General features: G+C 41.9%; 1 pseudogene; it reads left to right on the top strand.

The window, feature by feature from the left end:
* The first annotated feature begins 2,066 nt into the window (after positions 1 to 2,066).
* LOC102914631 (small ribosomal subunit protein uS13 pseudogene) lies at positions 2,067 to 2,532 on the top strand (annotated as a pseudogene).
* The last annotated feature ends 6,563 nt before the right edge of the window (positions 2,533 to 9,095 follow it).

Genomic DNA, 9,095 nt, shown 5'->3' with positions numbered 1-9,095 from the left:
ACACAACTGTCACATATATGCAGAGGGCCTAGGTCAGTCCCATGCAGGCTCCCTGGTTGTCAGTTCAGTCTCTGTGAGCCTGTGTGAGCCCAGGTTAGTTGATTCTGTGAGTTTTCTTGTGAATTCCTTGATCCCTCTGGCTCCTACAATCCTTCCTCCCCCTCTTCTGCAGGATTCCCCGAGCTCTGCCTAATGTTGGCTGTGGGTCTGCATCTGCTTCCATGAGTTATTGGATGAAGCCTCTCTGATGATAACTGGACTAGGTACCAATATGGTGATAGGAGATGGCCAGATCAGGCTACATATCTGCTATTCCTTGGTGTCTAAGCTGGGGCCTTCCTTGTAGATTCCTGGCAGATTCCCTCCTGGCAGGGTTTTACCTGACCCCAAAATGCCCCCCCTTTCCAGTAATCTCCTTCAGCACCCCTCCCCCAACCTGATCACTCATTCCAACAAGCCCTCAGTGAACTCACAAAATCTCTTCTATTTCCACTTCCCAGGGAGATCTGGGTGTCTCCCTACAAACCCTCCTTGTTACCTTGTCTCCCTGGGTCTGTGGATTGTGGCGTGTTTTTCCTTTATTTTACAGCTAATATGCACTTAAGAATGAGTACCATACCATGTTTGTCTTTCTCCGTCTGGGTTACCTCATTCCAGATAATTTTTTTCTAGTTCTATGCGCTTGCCACACATGAAGGTTTCATAAACACAGTGGAATTACGTAATTGTTTCTTCATGAGGAAAAAATTCTCCCTTTATAAAATGCATGCCTTTTGGTTATGAGAAAATAACCTGTTGAAAATCAGATCTAGATGCCACCTAGTGACTAGATTCACAATTGCAGTAATGAATGCCAATGAGATTTGGCAAGACTAGGTTTGTGAGGTACGACAGTGGTACATAGGATCCACTACTCACAACTCCAGGGAGGCTACCTAGAAAACAGGACCCTAAGAAAGACACAGGGATCACCCAACAACAAAGAAGTGGATGAGATCTACATGAACAACCTGGACGTGAATGCGGGTATTGAAGGGCAAGGGTCGAGGGAAAGAGAGCTTGGGGGAGTGGGAGATCCCAGCTGGATCAAGAACAGAGAGAGAACAAGGAAAGAGAGACCATGATAAATGAAGACCACATGAGAATAGGAAGAAGCAAAGTGCTAGAGAAGCCCCCAGAAATCCACAAAGATACCCCCACAATAGACTACTGGCAATGGTTGAGAGAAAGCCCAAACTGACCTACTCTGGTAATAGGATGGCCAAACACCCTAACTATTAGAAATATCATCCAATGATTGAGGGAAGCAGATGCAGAGATCCACAGCCAGGCCCCAGGTGGAGCTCCAGGAGTCCAATTGGCAAGAAAGAGGAGGGATTGTATGAGTGAGAATTGTTGAAACCAAGACTGGACCTGCCTGGACTGAGTCTACCAGGTTGAGCTGAATCCCCAGGGGAGTCCTTACCCTGAAGGAGATGGGAATGGGGAGGGGGGGTAGGCAGGTGGAGCATGAGGGGGGAGGACAGGGGAATCCATGGCTGGTATGTAAAATTAAATTAAATTATAAAATAAAAACCTCCAATTCTAGGGGGTAATCCTGCTATAGTCATGCTGGCCTGGGATCTTCAGTTTTTAGGAGTGGGAGTTGAGTTCTTATTGAACTGAGCAGAAAGCTATCCCACTGAACCTGGAGCTCACCTACTGGCTAGTCAGGGAGAGATCCCAGGGACATCCTATGTGCTGCAGGGATTATAGGCAAATGCCATGGTTGCTGGGATGTTACCTGGGTTCTAGGGACCCAAAGTCAGATCTTCATGCTTACATGACAAGCACGTTAGCCATGAGCCATTTCCCCAGGCCCCAAATAGCTTGTTTTTAATCCTTTGTTGCTCTTGTTCTATTAGTCCTTTGAGAGTTTCATATCCATCTGCCCTGCCAACTCTTCCCAGATCCACACCCCCTTCCCAACCACCCAACACTGTATTCTTTTAAAAAAAATAATCCCTCAAAACCAGTTTTTTTACTCTTCCACAGGAGGCCTACACGCCGCCGATTGCTCTGCTGCCATGTCTCAAGCGATCCCTGAAAAGTTCTAGCATATTTTGCGGGTACTCAGCACCAACATCGATGGGCGGCAGAAAACAGCCTTTGCCATCGCTACCATTTAGGGTGTGGGGTGGAGATATGTTCATATGGTGTTGAGGAAAGCAGACATTGACCTCACCAAGAGGGCTGGAGAACTCACGGACAATGAGGTGGAATGTGTGATCACCATCATGCAGAATCCACAACAGTACAAGATCCCAGACTGATTCTTGAACAGACAGAAGGACATGAAGGACAGAAAGTACAGCCAGGTTCTGGCCAATGGTCTAGACAACAAGTTACGTGAGGACCTGGAGCAACTGAAGAAAATAAGAGCCCATAGGGGGCTATACTGCTTTTGGGGCCTTGGTGTCCGAGAGGTCAGCATACCAAGACCACTGGCCATGAGGGCTGTACTGTGGGTGTTTCCAAGAAGAAATGAGTCCCTGGGCCTTCGCTGTTAATAAATAGTTTATATACCTGTGCGGGGGTGGGGTGGGGTGGGGGATCCAGTTTCTGCTGGCCAAATATTCTCCAATGTGCGGTCTTCCTCTGGAGAGTAGGCCAAACTTACCACGGGCTACAGTCACAAAAGAAAAGAAAAAACTGTCCCTCCTTCCAGCAGCCAACAATTTCTGATAGATCCACACGTAAGGGTGGGACTGTGTGCCCAGCTTCTTTCCTCATGCTGGGATTTGGTCTGGTCTTGGGATTACACAGGGTTTGTGACTGTTGTTGCAACTGCTTTCTTACTCAAGACGAAGCATATTTAAAAACATTCCACCTGCCTCTGCCTCCCGAGTGTCGAGGCCAGCCTGGTCTACAAAGCGAGTCCCAGGAAAGGCTCAAAGCTACACAGAGAAACCCTGTTTCGAAAAAAACAAAAGCAACAACAACAACAACAACAACAAAACATTCCTGAAGCAATGATTACATGAACTTCTTTTTTGTCAGTTTGGGATACTGTTTTCAATTTTTTGACTTTGTTTTTCAGACAAAGTATTTCATAGTTAGCCTGATACTCCTGCCTCAACTGCCTGCATGTTAAGATTATAGACATGTGGGGTTTGGTGAATTTGCTTCGGGGTGAGTTAACATTTGAATCTTTAGCCTGAGTAAAGGCAATTATTCTCCTCATCCAATCAGCTGAAGACCTGATTCAAAGAAAACTGCTACACGTACTGAGTTTTTAGCAACCTACTTCACTTGAGTACTTTAAAGACGGAAGCAAGGGTTTTTTTCCCCCTTTTTAACTAGAACTAAAACATTAGTAATTTCTGGATCATGAGCTGGGTGGTGTTTAGACTGCTACTAATCTATTGGCTTCCTCCGTTGCGATTTCTGAAACCCAAATAGAAGATCTCATCCTGTGATTGGCCAAATTCCAACATAACTTAAATTCTAAGCCCTGTAGGGAATCTACTGTTAAAAGGGGGCTGTTGATTGGAGGGAGTGATATGGAAGTTCTCTTCTACCCACAGTTTTAGTTTTTTAAGTTTTAGTTACCTATGGCCAATTGTAATCTGAGTATTAAATTAAAAAAAAAAACAGAAACAGACAATCCATGAGTTTCACATCCCATTCTATGTTGAGGAACAAGATAGAATCTTAAACCACCTTACTTTGTCCTGCAGAATGTGAATTACCACCATGTCTAATATATCCATATTGTGTGTGTTACCTGTCCATTAATCCAGTTTATTGGATTGATGATTGAAATACTGCAGCAATAATAATGGCACCAAAGCACAGAGGTAGTAAGTCAAAGGGAGCATCTGGCCCTAAAACACAGAAAAGCAGATGAACTCTAATAGATAATTAAAGGGGAAAACAGATTGTATTGATTTAATACTATCTGTAGTTTTAGGGATACAATCTACCATGGAGTAGGGGGATTTTGGAATATATTCTTCATAGCTAGGAAAAGACACACACACACACACACACACACACACACACACACACACAAACAAGCAATACAGGCATGTTATGTCAGCTTTAAAAAAATAATAATAACCTAAATACAAAAAAAATAGTTCCTTGGTTAATTCCCATGTTGGACCAATTTACTGACACACATTTCCTCAAGGAGCCATCCTGGCTCACTGTCAAATTTTATGTCATTGATAAAGACTCACGGGCTTTCATAGGGGTAACTTAAGGAATTGAAATACACAAACCTTTGAAAGAGCCACTGGCTAGTGGTTCTAAACTTACATTGATTCAAGGAGGCCTATCGAGGAGATCTCATGACCAGTGGAGTTTTAGTTCAGGTTCAATCTCACAGTAGCGCGAATGGGTCACCGAACGCATCTGAGTAAACATGCTCAGAATGTGAAATAATTTCTAGTTCATTAGTTGTGCTGCAAGAGGAGCTTGCTGAAGAGTTTGTGGAGTGAGAGATAATATTGTAGGAAACTGCAAGGGAATACACTATAATGACCTTTATCTATAGAGGAAGTACACCAAAAAAAATTGCACTTCCTGGGGGAATTGCAGAGATTAGTGTCACTATGAAGGACACTGTCTTCTGCACTGGTCCCTGAGCCATAGACACAAGAGCTGTGACATAGATGTATCTGTTTTGAGGCTGGGCTCCCCATAATCTATTGATCTCCCCATTGTGTCCAGTTGTGGGTCTCTGAACTTGTCTCCATTTGCTATAAAAACAGACTTCTTCGATGAGGGGCGGTAGTTACACTTACCTGTGGTGGAAAGGATAATAAGATTTAGCATGTGGTAAGAAATTATGCCGGTCTAGCAAAGTGGCAAAGGTGGATTGCTTTCTAAGCTTCTTGAGCTCACCAGCCTCACAGATCCGGCTGTGTTTCCAGTTACCAGCACAGTTTCCTTCCTGCTGAGTAGGCCTTAAGTCCAATTAGACAGCTCGTCGTTGTCACTGTCGCGTGAGAGTCACTTACTTCACCCTATGCATATCTTGTCATGCTGGTAATTGCATCCATAGGTGTTGCGGCTGGGTACATCTGTTTAATTGTTCCCCTCCTTTGGCAGCTTGCAGTATTTTCTGGAACCATGGGTGCTAGACCACAGGAGAGAAGCTCTCAGATCACATCCAGTTCCAGTCATCTGAGTTATGTGTCCTAATTATATGGTGACTTCTGCAATAGGAACCCACCCTCAACCTCTGAGGAACAAGCTAAGGCTGTAAGTATAATGCATATTGTTTTAAGAGTCACCTGAACTACTCTGACCAACCATTTGGAACTGGGATTGCTAGTCCATGGTTCTTGTGCGGCACAATGTCAGATCAAGGGGCTTAACTTTCATTAAAATATAAGGTGTGTGTGTGTGTGTAAATATAAAATAATATGATTCCTTGAAGAGTTATCAAGCAACCTTGGTGTTGTTGTTAAGTCTATTTGTACTTCACATTGTAGAGAGAAATAGGGACCCTTCATATTTTTAGAACACACTTGAACTTCATTCTGTAGAAAGGCAATCTGCACGTACACGCTACAAGCATCTCAGCAATGTGCACTGATAAAGACTTGTTACTTTAAATTTAGACGCCATCCAAAAAATGACTCAGGAGCAACGCAAGACTCAGTGGTTGTGGCGTATGCAGATCCTAACCCACTCCACAGAGCGCTGGTGAGAAGGGAGGCAGAATCCTCCTCGCAACACATGAGAGGCAATGAAAGGAAAAAGGAATCTCTGAGATAAGGCCAACTGCCTGGCCAGAGGGACAAGGCTCAGCTTTGGGATGATTTAGCGGATTAGTTTATTGCTAGCATCCTGGTTGTCTTAGAACACATTAGGGAAGGAAGGCTTAGGGAAGGCAGTTTTCTCTGACTTCCCAGGTTGCCAGCCCTTGGAAGGAAGCACCATTTATAGACTCAGCTACTGGTTTCTGTTTTTGTGTCAGGTAGCAGAGACTGAGGCTTGTTTTCAATGCCAACATTTATCCTCTATGTTACCTTCTAGGACTTTTATTCTTTCAGAAATTACTTGTCAGTCTCTGCTTTACTGCCTTTAGTGAGTGGCATAGGAATCTCATTTTATTCTCTTCCACATGCAAATTCAATTTTTCCAGAACTATTTATTAAAGTGGCAATCCATCCCCAATTATGTGTGCTTGGCAACTCTGTCAAGGTATAGTTTATTATGAGTCAGATCTAGTCGTGTGTGCATTTAAGCTTTGTCTCAGAAGGCAAAAAGGACGGCAAGGTTGAGGCCATCCTGGGATACATAGCAAGGTCCTGTATCAATATAACAGTTGCATAACCCTGGGTCTATGCCTTGGTTCTCTGTTCCAGTTAATTAATCAGTGCATCTGTTTTTATGTGAATACTATACTGTTTTGATCACTATAGGTTGACAATATACATTTTTTTTTTTTTGGTTTTTCGAGACAGGGTTTCTCTGTGTAGCTTTGCGCCTTTTCCTGCAACTCACTTGGTAGCCCAGGCTGGCCTCGAACTCACAGAGATCCGCCTGCCTCTGCCTCCCGAGTGCTGGGATTAAAGGCGTGCGACACCACTGCCCGGCGGCAATATACATTTTTAAGGGAATACTCTGTTCCTATTATTTGTCCTCTCTGTTAGTTGTGTGCATTGTGGTTCATATTACTCTTCAGTTTTACTGAAAAGCATCGTCATGTTGCTTTCTAGAGTGACTGTGCACTGGTCAGTGGCATTTGTCAATTCTTCTTTCCCAAATCATCCATCTAAAGGAAAAAGGATTCTTCCTGGTTAAAGGCATAGGCCTTGAAATTAGGTGAACAAAGATTTGATACTGGCATTCTCTCCACATCTTCTTGAGGTGGAAAAGGAAGTATTGACTTAACCTCAGAGAGCTTCCTGAGGATTCAAATGGAAACCTTGGACCCTAGCACAGTATTTCACACATCTTTCTACAAGGCCAATGCTTGCTTCCTTTCCATCCTGAATGCTCAGACTTTTAATGGAGAAAAATGTCTCTTCCCCTGGAGGCACCAGTGCATTTTAGTGAGTACCAGGAAACAAGAGAAGCACATGCATTCCACATAGGAAACCTACTGCTACCTTTGGGCTATTCAATGTCATAAATCCAGGGTAGAAAAAGTCCTCACATAGTTTCTGTTGAAGAAAATTCTTATCCATTTTTCATGATTCTGGGGATTTCCCCAATCCTGGAGACAGAAGTATTTGCTTCCAGATAGTGGTCCTGACAAGAGGTTGGTTGTATTAGTAGTTTGTTACATTTGGTGAAACACTGTTTCTTTTTCCGTAATTTTGAGATTCCTTTCTTTGTCTTTAGCTCCCCCAAAATTGAAGACTATATTTCTTTTCACAGAGTTTTGAGGATTCATTGTTTTTCTGGTTGACTTGAGTTTATGAAGGTTTAGGTATTTTGCCTGATTTGATGGTTGCTGGTTGTTGGAATAACTTTTCTTTTCTTTTCTTTTTCTTTCTTTCTTTTTTTTTTTTGGTTTTTTTTTTTTTTTTTGTTTTTTTCGAGACAGGGTTTCTCTGTGTAGCTTTGTGCCTTTCCTGGAACTCACTCTGTAGACCAGGCTGGCCTCGAACTCTCAGAGATCCGCCTGTCTCTGCCTCCCAAGTGCTGGGACTAAAGGCGTGCGACACCACCACCTGGCTTTTGAATAACTTTTCATCCATGGATTGTTTATCTTTTCCTTTATGCATACACACTACTGCAGTTTTGTCTGCAGAACTTATTTATACCCACTTTTACCTTTAATCTTTGTGTTTGTATTCTTTTTGTTTATATTCTGGTTACTTATCTGACTTTCCTTGTGAAGAGTTGTTCAGTTATTTTTATTATTATTGATATGGGTATATAATGCTTAAAAATTCTCCAACAGCTTCCTTAGCTGCAGATTCTTATATTTTCACTCAATATCACCCTAATCGCCATCTGTAAGTTCCTATGAAATGCTAAACTGAACAATGGTGAGTGCCCGAATGCCCAGAACTTTTCATATTTGTCAATACAATCCTAACCATGGCCTGCCATTTAGAGTAGCACAATTTTTAGTCCCTATGCTAAGTACTATATTATGGTGATATTTTATTTGTACTGAAATGTGATTTTAATTTTATGTTAATAAATAAAGTTGCCCTGGGGTCACAGCTATTAGAGCCATAGCAAGAGCGTGGTGGTTAGAAGAGCTAGGTAGATTTCTGTGTGTTCAGGGATACAGCCAGTATTGGAGACATATGTGTTTAAGACCTGGAGGGCGGTACTTATAGGCAGTGACGAGGCAGTCATATGGTTGGGTTTACAACCAATGAGAAGGCAGAACAGAAAGACTATTTAAACACAGACAAACAGGAAGTAGCTCTCTTGGGGAAGTTAGGAGCACTGCAGGAGGTAAGATTTTATCTCTGAACTCTGACCTCTCGGCTTTCTCTTTTACATTGGCTCTGTGTTTCTTATTTTAATAAGACGATTGGTTACATCTACACTATATTATATATTTTACTGGCTTATATTAATTGGACACAATAATGAGTTTCATTATCACTACAGCCTGTGCAGTTGGCTCCATGACTTAACAGCCTAGGATATAGTCAAGGCCCATAAGTGTTTTTGATTCATCTGAAAGGTAAACTGTCTAATATGAGGCATTACAGTTATGAATGAATGTCTGTCTTTAAGATATCTTTAATGCCATGCTCCTTAGGTTTTCTCAATACATGCCATATTTTCCCACATGATTATTCTTTGATGTAGGTAGTATGTTAGAATCATATATTTGTTAATATACCTTTTCATATTTCTCCTTGCTCCTCCTGTAGCTTTTACTCTATAAAAATTTTCAGTATGTGACTGGATAATTACATATCCACAAATAATATCTTCTTAGCAAATTTTAGTCTTTAGTATTATTATTTATATTTTATATTTAAAAGGAAACCATTTGTTCTCAATTCTTTCAATAAGAATGCAAAGATTATAACCTCTGATTTGTTTTATGGGCAACTGACCATTACATTTACTTTTCCTTTAAAAAAAATGGAATGGAGAGATGGTTCAGTGGTTGAAAG

Source organism: Peromyscus maniculatus, chromosome X (genome assembly GCF_049852395.1).
Source record: "Peromyscus maniculatus bairdii isolate BWxNUB_F1_BW_parent chromosome X, HU_Pman_BW_mat_3.1, whole genome shotgun sequence".
In the NCBI taxonomy this organism is placed as follows: Eukaryota; Metazoa; Chordata; class Mammalia; order Rodentia; family Cricetidae; genus Peromyscus; species Peromyscus maniculatus.
Note: the sequence above shows the minus strand (reverse complement) of the source record. Positions and strands in the feature narration are given on the sequence as shown.